General features: G+C 52.7%; 1 protein-coding gene across 1 annotated transcript in view; it reads right to left on the reverse strand.

Annotated features, from left to right (window-relative positions):
- The window catches only part of LOC311422428 (opioid-binding protein/cell adhesion molecule homolog), a 328,972-nt gene extending 316,329 nt beyond the window's left edge, over positions 1–12,643 (reverse strand). The window contains exon 1 of the mRNA XM_084495470.1: positions 12,621–12,643. The gene's annotated coding sequence lies outside the window, so the exon portion shown is untranslated. The remainder of the gene's footprint in view (positions 1–12,620) is intronic.
- Between the last annotated feature and the right edge of the window lie 3,530 nt (positions 12,644–16,173).

Below are 16,173 nucleotides of genomic sequence, written 5' to 3' on the forward strand. Positions count from 1 at the left end.
CAGAGCGTTTTGGGATGCAGCTTGCATGAAAGGCTCTGCTTTTAAGAATCGGGGGGGGGCACCGCCATGCGGGCAGGAGGAGAGAGCTTCAGCAGTGACAACAAAGGGGAAACCAAAGCTTCACCCATCAAGAAGACTCTCCGGGGAAAGTAGGCTGGTAGTCACAAAAATCATCATTTGAGGGAATAAATCACCAAAGCAAACTCCACTGTCGGTAATTTTGTGACGCAGAAAATTGATTCGTGCTTTACAATCAACACGCATCTTCCTCCATAATGTATGCTCGACATTTTAACATAATTATTTACGCAACAGTTTTAACATTTGCAGCCTTCCCCGGCTGTCAACCTGGAAGTAACAAAAAAAAATAAAATTTTAAAACACTCTTCTTCAGAGACAGGATTAAAGAAAAAAAAAAATCAATCTCAGAGCAACCTCCTTTGTATTTTGTTGTGACAAGACTGAATTTAAACAGCCTGTGAAGTCAAAACAACAGGAGAAATATCAATACACATTAATTTAATCAAGAAAACACTCTTCTGCCATTCCAGGCCAAGCTCGGCTTCGTTTCTGCCGCAGTTTCCGAGGGAGCCACAAGCATCCCGCTGCCTGCCCACCGCCTCCTGCAGCGGCCAGCGGCCTCCTGAAGGCAGCGGAGCCGCCTCCGAGTCCCCTCTCCATTTGCATGCGTTTGTCACATTCGCTCGCAGGCGCGAATCAAGATTCTTGGCGTGGCATGGCCTCGCTATCGCATCTCCATCTCTCCTAGAAAAAAAAAAAAAAGGCTCATTTCTGCCGGCAAACACGCCCCGGCTGGCCGTCCTGCGGCATCCCTATTGTCTGGCACGGAGCGAAGGCTGCTTTCAAAGGACAGCCAGATGAAAGGGTAAACATGTTAACAAAAACCACCCTCGCCACACTTGACTTCGGCAGATCCTGAGCGTGCAAGGCAACACTTTGAAACAAGAATCTCATTAAGGGAGGCAGAGTTGAAAGGATAAGCCCCGGCATACCAAATGCAGAAATCAGATGTACTTGACCTTTCAAATGAATGTACATTTTCTGACTGACTGTTCATGTCGGAGTAATTCAAACAGGCACCTGATAATCCTCTTAAAAGACTGAAATTTGGATACGGGATCGAGTACAATGCAGCACGGCCTGCGGGTGGTCTCCTCTCTCAGCTCGGCCCCAGCCTTGCCCCCAGTTTCCTGAGGCACCTTCAAGCTCCCTCCCCTCCTGGGCTTTCATTCCCCCCACGTGCACAAAGACATTTTGTGTCTGGGATTCATTAATAAGTCAGCGTCTTCAGTGCCAGCACAGCTGGAACCCCAGATCTGATGTTCCTTAACACAAATGGGTGATTAAGCACAATAAATGCCCCAAACTCAAGGTACGACAGCAAGGCCCCTGCAGATCCCTCTCCAACAGGCTCCCGCCACGCTGAAGGACCACAGGCCCCACTTGTCCCTACCTCTTTTGTATCAACATACACCATGTACACAGGCTTGCTGAGAACAAGAAACCACACCAGTAAACCAAGAGGATCTCCAGAAAGCCCAAAGGCTTCCCAGGGAGACACTCACACAGTGGATTCCTTACAAAAGGAGGTTCCCCAAGCTGAGGGGGAGCAGTTCCTGGAGCCAAAGAGACCCAAGAGGCCCATCTCTGTCTCAGCATCACACTGCTGGAGCTCCTCCTTCCACGCTGGCCCATGGGGAAGGCGGCAGCAGCAGCTCGAGGCCCTATTTCCCCATCAGAGGGTACTAATTACTACCCAAAGGCAATGGTAAGTGAGCACACAGAGCAACTGCAGGATTGTTTGCAACAACAGCGCTGCTGGAGGGGTCACCAGTATGACAGCGATGCTCTGGGCACCTTCCTGGACCACATCCCCTTTGTAGGTTTTTGGCATCTCACAGATCATGGTGAGACCTGGCTGGCTGCTTTGCCTTATGGTTCAGTCTCCATCAGCTTCTCCTGGGCTTCGTTTACCACATCCGTGGAGGAGAGGCAGGGAGGATGTCAAACCTTTTGATATCACACACCCTGGGGAGCCCACTCCCTTCCTTTGGGAGGGGAGTTTGGTACCTGCTTAGGGTCTGACCCTACAAACAACCATGCGCAGCAGCAAACTGCTCAGCAACTAATAATGATTTTTTGTTGAGCAACACCAAAACCGGGTAAAATCCAAAGCCTTTTCTGACCAGTAAGCAAGCTGGAAACACACCAGCCCCCTCCTGGTCTAGCAGGGAAGCCAGCCCAAGACACACAGGGTGCACCACGCACCCACACTGCCATTTCAGAGCACGCCACCAGCTCCTGCCCGGGGCTCTCAGGCATTGCCATGCAGGACAGGTACACGCAGGCTGTGCATCCTCCAGCGAGACCTCCCCTTCCTCCTCCCCCCGAGCTCCCCCGCATGTAATATTAATTGGCTAATATTTGTTTAGACCGCTCCTGACACTTCGCCTTTGGGTTCCTTTGGGCTGCGGCGCATCCGCAGCAGGTTGCTGGAGGAGAGAAGCCTTGCCTTCACCGGGGGGAGCAGGAGCCAAGCAGGGATGGGGGGCTGCAGGGGACCTCTGCATTGCTCCTTCATCAGCTCCTGCATCCACCAGACAGTCTGCAAAGAAATCCCATGGAGGAGTTGAATAGAAGGGGGAAAAACAGCTCAGACAGCACCCACACGGTGACTGCTGGGGGAGCTGCACAGCTCCAGGTAACAACACTCATTTTGGGGGTTCCTGTACCAAGCCCCAAACCCTCACAAATTCCTATTTAGGAACAGCACCAGGGTCCTGTAGCAGGCCAAGCCCTGCTATTTCCAAGCACCCATCAGCACAGCATCCAGGCTCCATCCCTGGAAGCATTTGTTTAACCTACAGCTCTCCCAAGGCCAGCTGAGAAGGCTGCAGGGCCCTGCAGATCTCCCAGCCATGTGAGTAAGTTCGGTGTCACCAGGGGAAGCCAATGTGTCCCTTTTCTGGCAGGGACCTGTCCCTCCGGCCCCCACCCCAACCCCAAAGCCAGCAGCCTCACGCCAGCGAGCATTGCCTCATGTGTTTTTTTTCTCATGTCATGCCCCTCCTCTCACCTCCTCCTAACAGCTCATGAATTTTGTCAGCTAAATTCACTGGAACCAAACCATGAAATTGCACATTTACCTCCGTCAACAGACAAAGGCTTGGCAGGGAGCCGGTGCTGCCAGAGGCAGAGCTGCCACACACCCAACACATCCCTCTGGGGGACACCGTGCCCCGCTCGGTCCCCTTGGCACAGGGCAGCGACACGGGGCTCTGCGGTGGAGGATAAAGGCTGGAGCATCACAGCATCCCCAGCATCACTGCCTGCACCTGATGCTTCTGGCAGCAAAAGCCATCCCTTCCCTTCGTGCCCATCCCCAGCACTGACCCGAGCAGCAGCACAGAGCCTTGACAACCCCAAAACCCCTGCGCAAAGCTGTGAGGGCTCTGCTGCAGCTTTTCTCAGCTCCTACCTCTCCCTCGGCCAGCAGCACCACACACTGCCCACATCCAGGGCAGCCAGGAGAGTCCTCGTTAAGTTAACGGCATGCTAATTTGCTTGGCAGACCAAGGGGATGGATCAGATGTGCTGCCTCGTTTGTTGGGTGGGATTGGGTTCTGGAGATGGGTCAGTCACCAAGGCTGCCACGCTGCTTGAGGATGGAGAGGGGTCTCCCTGTGGATGTACAAAACTTTTTAAAAGCCCAAAGCAGCCCCTGGTGCAGAGAGAGTGGGGTCGAGGTGCTTTGGGGCTGCCTGTGCTGAGGACATGGAGCATCAGCACCTTGTCCCAAGCACCTGCAGTCCCATAAGGGCTGGGCTGCACAACCCATACAAAACCCTTCCTTCCATCACCCCACCACAGCTCAGCCCCAGAGGCTCACGCACAACCCCGCCAGGCTCCCACCACCATCCAAGTGCCACCTCCCCCAAAGCCAGCACTGCCACAGGCCGTTCCCATGGAAACCAACATTTCCCATATATCCAGCACCGAGACACCAGCACTGCTCCGCTGACACTGGAGGCGAGGGTCCCTCGGGGTCACCCTGCTCACGGCCCCATCAGGGCTCCCAAGGCAGAGCCCAGCCTCATGAGGTTTAAAGCTCAGACTTCGAGGCACTCCCAGCATCACCACCTGCACAAAAATGCCCCCTGGTAATGGGGCCGGGGCTGCCCAGGCCATCAGTCACAGCCAGGCTGCAGGCGGCCCCAAATCCCAGCCCAGCCTCCCATCGATCGCCTCGGCTCCGTGAAATTGAGAAAAACGCAGGGCAAACACAAGTGAGAGTCCCTGAGCAAGGCACGGGGAGCGCCTGGCTGTGAAAATAGAAATAAAAAAATAAATAAAACCCTATTCCAGGATGAAGCCAGTCCTGGCTTACACGTTGTGTCCACGGTCCCCCCAAATGAGGGGCGCAGTGCCCAGTACCACCAGCACCCTCACCAACCTGCAGTGGGATCCCAGCAGGCAGGGGAGGGAACGGGGCTGGCAGCCCCTCTACCATCTGTACGCTCAAACTCGTCCTCAAAGGCACTGCAAAACTGCACAGAACCACCAAAAGGTCTCCCCAACCCCCCAAAAAAAATCAATTCCCAGAGCAGAGCCGTGTTTTAAGGATTAAAAGTGGCCGAACAAGTCAACACAACATTATTAATGTCTATTTTCGACAAGTATCTCCATTCCACCCATCTTCCTCCCTCTCCCCCTTTCTGTCTTTTTAACCATCACTTTAAAGTCTTTCCTTGCCAACTGTGCATTGTCAAAGAACATTTTTTTTCCTTCAAAAAAAAATAAAAAGAAAAAAGGGAAGGAATTTAAAAGCTTTAAATCTAGTTCTCTGGTATCTGACCCCCTGAAGATTCCTGCAAAGCAAATAAAGTGCTTAGCCACCCTCCTTAAAAAGATTTAATCTACCCTATTTCCAGAGCTTGTATGATTAAACCCTACCTCTAATTCTGTTTTCAGAGCCACAGTTGAATCTGTTTAAAAGCAAATGGCATGGGCAACTCTTCTCCTCTCCCCTCCATGCTCGGGAGTACATGCAACACGCATGGGGGTGTGGGGGATGAGCTGGAGCTGGCGAGGCAGCTCCAAGCATCCCTGGCTCCGAGCTTTTCCTTACCAGAGATGCAAATACCCTGCTTTATGCAGGCTCCCAGCACGATTTAGCCTCCTCACGAGCAGCCCTGGAGGGATGAGCAGGGGAGGCAGCGCAGATGCGCGGGGTAGCTGCCACTCCAGGTTGACTGGGGGCCGGCTTGCCAGCTCAGCTCACACTCCCCAGCATCGCCAGCTCCATCACGCCCACGGCAGCAGGAGGAGAAAGAGCCCCAAACCAGCAAGAAAAGGAGACCCCACGCTTGATCTGGCAGGATAGAGGCAGCCCCAGGCTGAAAATCTGGCATGGGAGCAGGTGAGCAAGAGGCTTGGCCACCAGAGCATTGAGGAGATGCTCCCCGTCACAGCAGGGGGCACGCTGGAAGGAAGCTGCTGCTGGTGGACCCTGGTGGATTCCTGGCACGTTTGTCACTTATTTCCCATCATCTGCACACGACTGACTTTATACCAGAGTCCTCTGCCCAGGGTCCACGTCAGGAGATGGAGCATTAGCACTGAAACTGCAAAACCAGAAGCTCCACGTTGCAGAAGTGGCTTCAGAGAAAGAGGCAATGTCACAGCACCTCGCTCCTTCATGATACGCACAGAGTGTGTTAAAAACCTGCAATAATAATGTGGTGCATGTATTGAAAATCTAGAGAAATCGACTTTCCAATGAGACACCGCACGACGACCTTCACCTGCTAATAATCTGGAAGGAGTTCAAGACAAGCTCCTCAATTCGTCCAGCAAGCAGCCAGCATGTCCCAGGGCGAAATGGAGATAAATCCCCAGGGAGTGAGGCCTCACAAAGACAATCAGAGGATAATTAACCTACGAGTGCCGTAGCTCTCACCAGCAACAGGAGACTTGGGCCTGGGAACGGCAGAAAAACATCCCCTGACACTCTTGTTGGCAAACTTTTTCTGAAATTCCACATGAAACAACACCAAACCAAGTTTCAAACCTTCCCCATCCCCTTGTTCATCAGACTTTTATGCTGCCAAAACCTATTTATTTCTTGCAAATCTCTGCGAGCGACTGCTCATGAATAGAAATGCTTTTATCAAAAACTGCTTGCATTTTCCACTCTAAATTTTAAAATAAGTATTTTCGGCTGGTGGAGGGGAGGTTGCCTTCTGTGAGAAAACCACGTATAATGCCCCTTCTGAGCATTTTCATTTCAAAACCCAAAAGAAAATGTATTTTGAGATTGCCAGCCTATGAGGCAGGAACAAAACACCAATAGCAGCGTTCCCCAGCTCGGTTTCCAATAACTTCACCGCAGACAACCCCACCAGATGGGCTGCCTCCCCAGGGACCAGGGGTGATCCCATGCCCGCAGCAGGACCCCACACCCTTACCCCACACCTCCGTGCATCCCCCAGGCTGTGAAGGTGCTGCTGAGCTCACTGCCCAGCCGAAAAAATTACATCCAGAGGAGAAAGTGTGGCTTGGAGCAGGCAGAGACAGCCAACAAGGAGCACTGGGTCATTTATCTTGATTTCTCTTAGCAACACCAGCAAAGGCTGGAAAACATTGGCTTCGTTTTCTCGTTTTGCATTTCATAGGAGCCAAAAGCACCGAGCTCTGTGGGGCCCCAGCACCACCCTTCACCCCATCCCACCTGCAAAGGGATGGAGCAAGGACCCAAAACGCTGCTTCCCCTGGGACATCACCGCTCTGCATCCCCCAAGCCCACATTACAAGACAGAAAAACATGCAGGGGGCTCAGGGGGTGAATGCCAGCCCAGGCTGAGATGCTCCCAGCAAGCTTTTGGCAGCTGCTGCAATTACGGGGCCAAAAACTGCAGCATTTGCACAAGCAGCCGAGAGCTGCTGCACACATACCGGCTTCAGGTAGGTAATAACTGCAGTCTCCTCTCGGGTTTAAATGCAAGCCCAGAATTAGAGGCAAGCCTGCTGTCCTTCCTGAAAGCCTTAATGTACATGTCACTGCGCTTCGGAAATCGCTGCATCTGTTATATTTGGAGTGCTCTGAGAAAGAAATCAACTCCCTAACGCCAATCAATTTATTGTCTCCTCACCCCGGTAAACATTTCCATGCAGAAGAGGGGAAAAGAAAAAACACCTCCAGTCCCTGACACAAAAGATCCAAAGGGCAATGATATGTCTGGATAAATGAACAGGTAGATGTACTTTCATTAAAATCACCACATTTAAATTACTCACAGATGAGATTGAAGACATGAGGTTAAAAACTTAATTGACTAAATCAACTGAGACACTGAGGGCTGATTATATCATTTAAAATAAATGTAATATTGGCCATCAAAAACTACACGATGTATTATTACATATCAAAAGCCATTATTCAAGAAGCACAAACAGTCTCCTCCCAAATCCCCAGCGGATTTAAGAGCATCGCCCACCCCGGTGTCCTGGGGTTGTTCTCCTTCTGCAGGCCAAATGGACAGAAGATTAGGACCATGCCCATGAGCAGGACCATGCACAAAGCAGCTCCCAAAAAAAAAAAAACAACACTATATGGGAATGGAAATGGTCCTGGCTGCATCCTGCTCCCAGGAACCAGACCCAGGACTGGAGGGACAGGAGCAGGACATGTCCCCTGGAGCCACCAGGGCTGCTGCTGCTCCAGTCCTACAGCACCAGCTGTACCCTGACTGCCAGCTCAGGCTGCAGGGAGCTGTTTGCAGTCACCCTGTGTGACCCCACATGTAATTTGGGTTGTTTCCTCTCGTTTCTGTACCGCACGGCTAACCATGCGCTTCGCCCACGGGACCGTTCTAGGAAAACGTCCACTCGGGGGTGCGAGCGTTACCTCCTGCCTCACCCCATCCTGCTCTGAATGACTAGCAGCAGCAGCCCAAAGCCCAAAAACCCTTCAGAGGACAAGCCTGGTGGAAAGCCAGACCAGCTTGCAAATGATTTGCTAATCCAGCCTGGGAGCTCATTACAGCCGGGGTGTTATCAATAATGGATGGCTGCGGAGGGCCCCAAACCGGGACCTGAGGTGCCACAAGGAACCACCTGCAAACCTCCTTCCCCCTCATCTGCCCCTGCTCCCACCAGCAGGCAGGAGGAAGGACCCTAAAACCCACGCAAACAGGCAGGGGAAGGTTTGGGGCTAACCCCACAAGTCTCCATCTAGCATTACGAACATGCAAATCAGCCTCTACGAAGGGCCCCGGGCTCTCAATTACGCCGATTACATTATAATTACGAGCGGTGCCATCGAGGGTTTCTCAAAACCCACGTCTGTTCTTACAGGATCTGCCAGGGAAAGGCTTGCAGGGCGCATTAGTATGCACGCACCATGCGCACGCAGAGCGAGGGCTCCCACGGGAAGCAGAGCAGCCTGGAAAAAAGCAGGGCTCCTGCGGGCACCCCGACCCGCTCGCTTTGCTGGGGCTCGCAGACATCCCTCACCTCCTTCCCACGAGGTCCTGGGCTGCATCGGTCGGGCTCACCTTGAGCAAATATTCTGGGGTCCCATGGCATTGCTCAGGGGCTCTGCCAGGTGCCAGGAGCTTCTCCCAGCGAGCGCAGCACAGAGGGAAGATGACACAGAGCAGGGGGATGTCAAACCTCACCGCTCCTGCTACCAAAAGCCCTGTGCAATGCCCACTGCTCAACGTAGCGGTCCCTTTTCCTCGGACCCAGGGAGCCCAGGATGGGGGGCTCAGGGCCACAAAGCAGTGGCAGCAGCTCCAGCACAGCTGCAGCCCCTCCACGCAGCCAGCAGAGCATCCCACTGGCTTTTAGGGCATTAAGTACATTGCCTGCCCCACAGGGAGCGCCCCGCAGGGGTCTGCATTACAAAGCCATTTACTGAAAATAAAAAGCCAAAATACCCAACCAAATGCACCGTAATTACAGGGTTTTCAGGCACCGGGCTTTCTTACTCTGCATACGAGCGCTGTGATAAACTAGGCTTCAGGAGCCCTAGCCAAAAACAGTCCTGTGTGCTGCTCAAAACACCTCCCAAACAGGCACACAGCTCCGTCAGTCCTACCTGCTTCTGGGTCTCCAGAGGAGAAAAGGTGGTGGCAGAAGGCACGGAGAGGGAAGGCAGCAGGGCTGGGTGCTGCACGCCTGGCAAAGGGGTCCAGAGAGCATCCCCAAGCAGGGTGCTGCCCCCCGACCACTTCTCCCTGGCCCAGGAGGGTTTGGGGCTGCTGGGTGCTTCCTGAGGCAGGAGAGGTGTTAAGATTCCCCACACAGCCCAGGAGGAGACATCCCCAGCATCCTGCCGCCGAGCGAGCTAATCCTGCCAGGTTAATTCTCTCCCTTAGTTCATTGCAGCTTATTAAAGCCAGCAGGCACCCTGCAGAGGATTCATTACCTGTGTCACTTGAAGGCAAGGCTGGGCCTTAATGAGCCGAGAAGCACGGGGAGGATGCTCCTGCACCCACCCCAGGCAGCTGGGATTGTCCTGGAAGTGGGGAAACCCACAGCCCCCACACCCCTACTTCCACTGCAATAAACAAGAGGAACCCAGCAGCGAGTTTTCCACGTCCCAAACCCCATCCAGAGATATCCTTGCTGTCTTCTCTTTCTCCACACTTGCTCTCCCTGGCTTGCACCAAACACCCCAGCCATACATCACGCACTACCCGTGGAGCTCACCCCGCTTTCATTTATCTGCACCAGAGATCACGGGGAATTACTGGCAGAGGGCAAAAGGAGATGAATTTTCAGATAGGTGAGTGAGCACGGAACCAGAGAGATGGCAGCTGCTGCAGTACATCTTCATCCCTTTAAATAGTTCCCAGCCTTCCCCCACAGAGCCGGGCTGGCTGGGTAAAAAGAGATCTCTTCTAATTAATCAAGTCCTCTCCATCGCGGTGAAACAGAGCCGGAGCCGGCAGATAAAATATTGCAGGAGCTAACAGAGGATGGCAGGCTTGGGTTAGCGAGGCAGAAAGCAAGTGGTGGACTTCAGCTGAAGGGGCACAATTATTTCACCACCACGCTATGCTTCTATTCCCAGCCCTGTCTGGCACACTCCAGCACCAGCCTGCCTTTTTCATCTGGGTTTTATTCCCCCCCAACCCATTTTTCACTCCGATTCCTTTCTTCTCACCGGGTGGCTATTTAATTTGTTGTATTCCATGCTTTCCCTTTCATGAGCAAAAACTTGCATCTGGGCTTGCTTTCTCTCCTTCTCTCTCAATTCAATTTGAAAAAAAAAATTTGCTTTTTATAAAAAAAAAAAGAAAGAAATGGTGGGGAATGCTAAAGGAGCTGGGAGATAAAAGCAGCTGTTACACACATTCACAAGAGGAAGGATGCAAAGAGGGGTGGAGAGAACATCCACAGCCACTCATGCCATGGTTTCTGCCATGCAGGGATTGCAGCTCACCTGTCCTCAGGGAGAAGTTGGGTGGCCACATCCACGGGACAAAACCATGCCCAAAATCACAGTGCCTTCAGAACTAGCTGGGAGAAAGCCACTCACCTCTCTGCACAGGGCTGGGCTGCTGTTCCCAACAGCCTACCCCACACTGCTGTCCTTCCTGGAGCTCCCCCAAATCAGCATCTTCAGCAGCAGCAGCTCCTCTTCACCTCCCTGCCAGCCTCCTTTTGCTGTATTTTGGGGAGCAGAACCCCCAATATGCCTACCCCACAAAGCAGCTCAGCAAACCCCAGGCACCCCACCACACCCCGTATTTAAGGCCAGAGCACTAATTACGGCCTCTGGGGCAGACCAGAACCCAAGCAGGGCCAACCCAATCCACCCAGTGAAAAGAGGGCTGCAGCTGATTCACGTTATCCCCTATGAAACCCTGCAGACAGGTTGCACAACCAGTCCCCACCCGCTGTTAACTTGTTATCTGGAGACAACCTAATGAAGGAGATGACTTCTTGCCTGCAAAACCACCTGGACAACCTCCCCCTGCCACCTTGCACCAGCACAGGTGGGACTGGGGAGGGACGGGGCTGCTTGAGGTGCTCACTGGGGTTTCCTAAAAGCTCTATCCCCTCTAAGCTAAGAGGTTTCTCCATCACCAGGGTCTAGCAGCTCTGGAGGACCTGTAGAAGTCCTCTTTGGCTTGCTCAGCATTGTGTAACTCGTGGGCACCGAACGCATCGTGGGCGATGTCGTGCAGCTCTTGAGAGTTTGCCCCCAGGAAGGAGCAGACGCAGAGGAGAAATGATGCTGGAGTCTTTTTGCAGGAGCTGGAGGCTGTGTGAGACACATCAAGCACGCCAGAAAGGGCTAGGGAATATGGCAAAGCAGGACTGCTCAAGGAGGAATATTATCTGCAAGAAGCAGAATGGCTAAAAACCATCTTTGCTGGTGATCAGAGAAATTGAGACAACAAACAGAGCACAGGAGGGATGCAATCAGTCATTTAAACCTGAGCACGGGATCTGGCTGCCAGATCAGAGATCAGCTGATGAGAGTATTTAAAACCCAGCAGGAAGGTTTGCCATATGCAGAAGGCCAAACCCAGCCTGGAGCAACTCCCCTGGGAGTCACATCTAGTTGTGCTTTAGCAGAAGAGGTGGCACGTAACCACTACCAGGGGCTGCTTCAGAGGGAGAAGAAAAACCCACCCAGAGATGGTCTCATGTGCAAAAGTTACACACTGCTGTCCCCCCCAGCCTCCAAAGGCAGCAGCCCCTCTTATCCCACACATCCCTGTTTTGGACATCTTTTCTGCCTGTTCACTTTCCTTTACAGCCTGCGGCTCCCTCTGCCTGTCACAGCACCATGCGTGCTGTCCCCTGTCCCTGGGGATGCTCGCTGTGCCTCACCTACACCATGCTGGGCTCTGCTTTTTTTTTTTTTCCACCAGCCAGGCAGGTGGAAATGGGAACGGGGCACAAAGCCACCAAGCAGGGAGCGTACCCACAGCCCCAGAGCCTGACCCTACAACAGCATATCACTGGTGGCTCCCCCAGGATGCGTCAGGCTCCTTCTTGTGGTGCAGTGACAAGCAGAAATTTGCTTTTGGGACCCAATTCACTGGTGATGGGACTGGAGAGTCATGTCAAATGAGTGCTACGACCTAGCTCAGCTAGGTGCTTCTTGTATCGCCAATGGAACTTGTATTGCCAAGCAGGGATATGCTCTTTAACTGCACAGCCAGGAGAAATTTTACCTAGAAAATGTTAAAACTTTGCAGCAGATGAGAAAATGCTGCTGAGCAGGAGACGAGACACGTTGCTGTGTCTGCAAGGGCAGCCCCCATGCACATCGGTGCCAAGGATGCTTGCACACCCCTTGGGGAGCCCATGCTCATGTTCAGACCCCATGAGACAAACACAAACCCAACCAACACCTCTCATCCAGCTCCAGGTACTGCAGGGAAACCTCCCTCTCCACGTGCACCCCTCTGCACCCACGGATGGCACCCATGGGAAACGCCAAGCATTTGCTGATCGCTCTGTGCTGCTGGCAGCACCTCTTCCCCGGGAGACCACGCACGTCCCAGCCACGGGGGCCATCCAGGCTTCGAGTTGCAAAGTTCTTCGAGTTGCACATGCCTGGCCGAGTTGCTTACCCATCAGATGTCTGGATGATTAAAGTCCCCCATGAGAGCCAGCAGCTGGGATCGTGAGGCCACTTCCAGCTGCTGGTGGAAGGCCTCGTCCACCTCCTCCTGCTCTGGTGAGCTGTGGCACAGCCCCACAGCCGTGTCACTCACACCAGCCCGCCCCTTAATCCTCACCCACAAGCTCTCCACACATCCTTCTCCCTCCCCCAGGTGGAGCTCAGCACACCCTCACGGCTCCCTCACTGCCCCCTCAGCCTCAGACCAAGGCAGCAGCCATGTGCCAAGGCCCAGAAAAGGCCCATTTTGCGGTCATACAGCTGTGTTTTATGTCTGCAGCTGGCTGGGTCCCCCAGCCTCCCCCTCCACCCCTCTGCCACGAAGAGGAGCAAACCTTTTGCTCAGGCCCCCAGCTCCTCATTCCCATGGGAAGTGATAAGCCCGTCACTGCCATAATTAGTTCGCAAATGCCATCCGCCCGGTGCCATGATTTCCCCTTGATTTCCCCATGCCCCGAAGGCTGCTGCATCATTTCCATGCCGCAGTGCCAGCAGCTGTCCCTACTCCGTGGGCTTCCCCGCAGGAGAGGCCTGGGAGGATTTCTTACCAAAACACCTTTTGGGTCCTCCCTCTGCAAGCCCAGGGTCAGCAAAAGCAGTGGCACCGCGTTTTGGGGTCCCTCCTCTCCCCAGTCAGCGTCGGAGCATCCCAAGCATGGCTGGTCCCCAGCCTGGCTCCCTGTCGCACCTTGGCAAGATAAAGATGGGAAAAGAATTTAAAATGCCGCCACCGCTGTCTATCAGCAGGATCTGAAGTCCTTTGAAGGGAAGAGTATGATGAATTCACCCACAATCACAGGCACAGAGTGCAGGGTGACGACTTATCCTTCACCATACATACAGATTTATTAAAAATTTAAAATTGCTACATAGATCTGAAGAGCCGGGTTATTTATTTTTGCAAGGGCTGATCAATCACACGTGTCCCCAAAGGATGCCAGACCTTTAACTACTCATCTGATTATGCCTGCTGTACCCGCATTGCTCCAGCCCCAGTGCTTAATATTTTATCCACACGGCTCCTAGGCAAAGGCGGAGTGGAGTCTGATTTCCTGGCGGAGCCCAGGCCTGCTTTTGGATTTTTATCAGCTCCTACTCGAGGGGCGAGAGGTGGAAGGGAAGAAATAACTTTTATTCTGCCCTCTGCCCCTCCTTTCAAAGCAACAGATTTACTTAAATCATCGCCATGCTAAAAATACAGGCTTTTCCACCGCGAGCTGACACCTGGCCTGCGAAGCGTTTAGCAGCACGTGGAGGGGAGACCAAGGAGGCTGCCACGGGCAGGAGCTGCCTCCGACCTGGCCTTGGCACCAGCCATCGCCCTGCTCCTGCATTTTAACAGCAGGCTTTCAGCAGTGAAGAGAGGAACGTGTTGGAAAAGCTTTTTTTTTTTTTTTTTTTTTTTCTAGTCTATAAACTGCTAGGGAAATAGCACACCGCCTCCCCAAGCTGGCTACAGCCCCGTGTTTCATCGCAGCCCCGCTGCCAGCTGCCCACCCCTAAATGCCGTGAAGGCAGGACGAGGGCACGGCCACGGGTTTGGGGTTTGGGGTGTGAGGCTGTGGCGTGGCTTTGGGGGCGCTTGGTCCGAGCATCCCCTGGAGCTGGAGGCACAGAGGCACTTCTCCACCCTGATATACCCATTTGTCCTCTGGGAGGATGAGGATACCCAAACCACCTTTCCAGCCAAATCTCTAGAAACCGCATATCCTGACGCTGGAGGGGAAACTGAGGCAGGGAAGGAGGAGGGGAGAAGCAGCTCCCTCCAAGCTGTGCTGCTCGCCAGCCCTAAATATCGAGCACCACGGCTCAGGACGTGGCTCACACTCTCTGCTGAGTGCTCAGCGTCGAAGCAAAGGCCGTGTTATTCCAGTACATCTCCTCCGTGCGCCGGGGCTAATTGAATGGTGATGGCGCTACTAAGCAGCCCTCGCCATCCAAGACCAGAGTCAGCTGAATCTCCGAACTCATGTAATTTTTTGCATGACTGAGCGTGCAGATATAATAAAAAAAAAAAAAAAAAAAAAAAAAAGGAGGTAGGGAATTCAGGCCCTTAAATGAATCGCAATTGACAAAGATGCTCGGCTGGAGGGAGCTGCGCTACAAAGCACCCGGTGGGTAATAGTCCTGCTCTGACCACAGTGGGGATGAGGCGGGTCCCCTGGTCAAAGCCGTGCCCCCCTCGGAGCAGAGGCTCTCTGCTGAGGAGCAACAGGCTCATTAGCAGGCCCGGAGCTCGTTAGGGAGATGAAGAGATGGGAATCACCCCTCCAGCCACGCCATGCGGAGCGTGGATGTGATATCGCCCGGGGGAAAATGATGGCAAAGCGACCCAGAGAGAGGAAAGCCAAACCCAGAGGGCTGAGACCTCTGTAGAGCTGCAGGTATGCAACCTCGCCACCGACACACAGCCACTGCATCCAGATAAGATTAATAAAGTCTACGAAGATTGACAAGGAAGAGCATGAAGGGAAAGAGCTAACCATTATTATTCCAGGCACACCGGGTGCCCACATTGCCTGCATCAAAAGGAACAAAAAGAGATTTCAGAAAAATCATGGTCAGTTAGCTAAAGATTTATGAATTTTATTCTTAGTGCACTTTAATTGCACCTATAAATTAGAAATGAGCTAATTCTGTACTGTGTAAAGTGACTGCATTCACCTAAAAAAATTGCACTTCAACTTTTAATTCCACTTCAATTGCACACATGCACAAAGTTAACACTGCGCCACGTGGAAATCTCGGATCGTGCACTCTGGAAATTGCCATCGCAATTTAATTCCACCTCGGCTGCACACATCCATTTTTTAAAAGTTACTGCTGTGCCGTACGGAGCGACATTAATTGAGTGTTAACGAGCTGTCTGATCAGCTTCCCACTGTCCTTATTACTGGACATCAGGGTTTCTGCAATGTCCCAATTAAACAGAATCAAAGAATACTTAATACACGGTAAACTGGTTCCCAGCCACTTGAACCGATTAACCAGATGTTCTCTTTCTGTGGGCCCCTGTTCGACAGCATTGTGCCGCCTCTACGGCCCAGGCAGCTCCTGTCTGGTGGCAATGAGGAGGCATAAATGGGGATTTAGTGGGGAGGCAGATCAGCTGAGGACAGTGCCTCTGTGCAGACTCGTCCCACAATGTCCCAGAGCAGGATGATGGAGACACAGAACCAGGCTGGGTGTCTCGGGTATGATTCAAACCAGGCACCCAGCATCACAAGTCATTTTGCAGGTTCTGTTTTATTTAACCAGCTCGAGTGATAAAGACAGAAGAGGAGAAAATAGATTGGATCAATGAAGAAGAAATCCTCCCATCTTAAGATGACAGAAATAAAGGACCCAGAAAAACTCGTTGGCAATACAAGATCAGCTCAAAACATAAGGACCAGCAAAACCTCCTTGCACATTCACTCAGGGCTGGATGGCTGCTTTGGCATAAGATAAAGTGCTTTCCTGCATTCGCATTAGCTTGTGTGGAAAGTGCAAGTGCAAGAGAC

The sequence above is a fragment of the Aythya ferina genome (genome assembly GCF_964211825.1).
Source record: "Aythya ferina genome assembly, chromosome: 22".
NCBI classification, from domain to species: domain Eukaryota; kingdom Metazoa; phylum Chordata; class Aves; order Anseriformes; family Anatidae; genus Aythya; species Aythya ferina.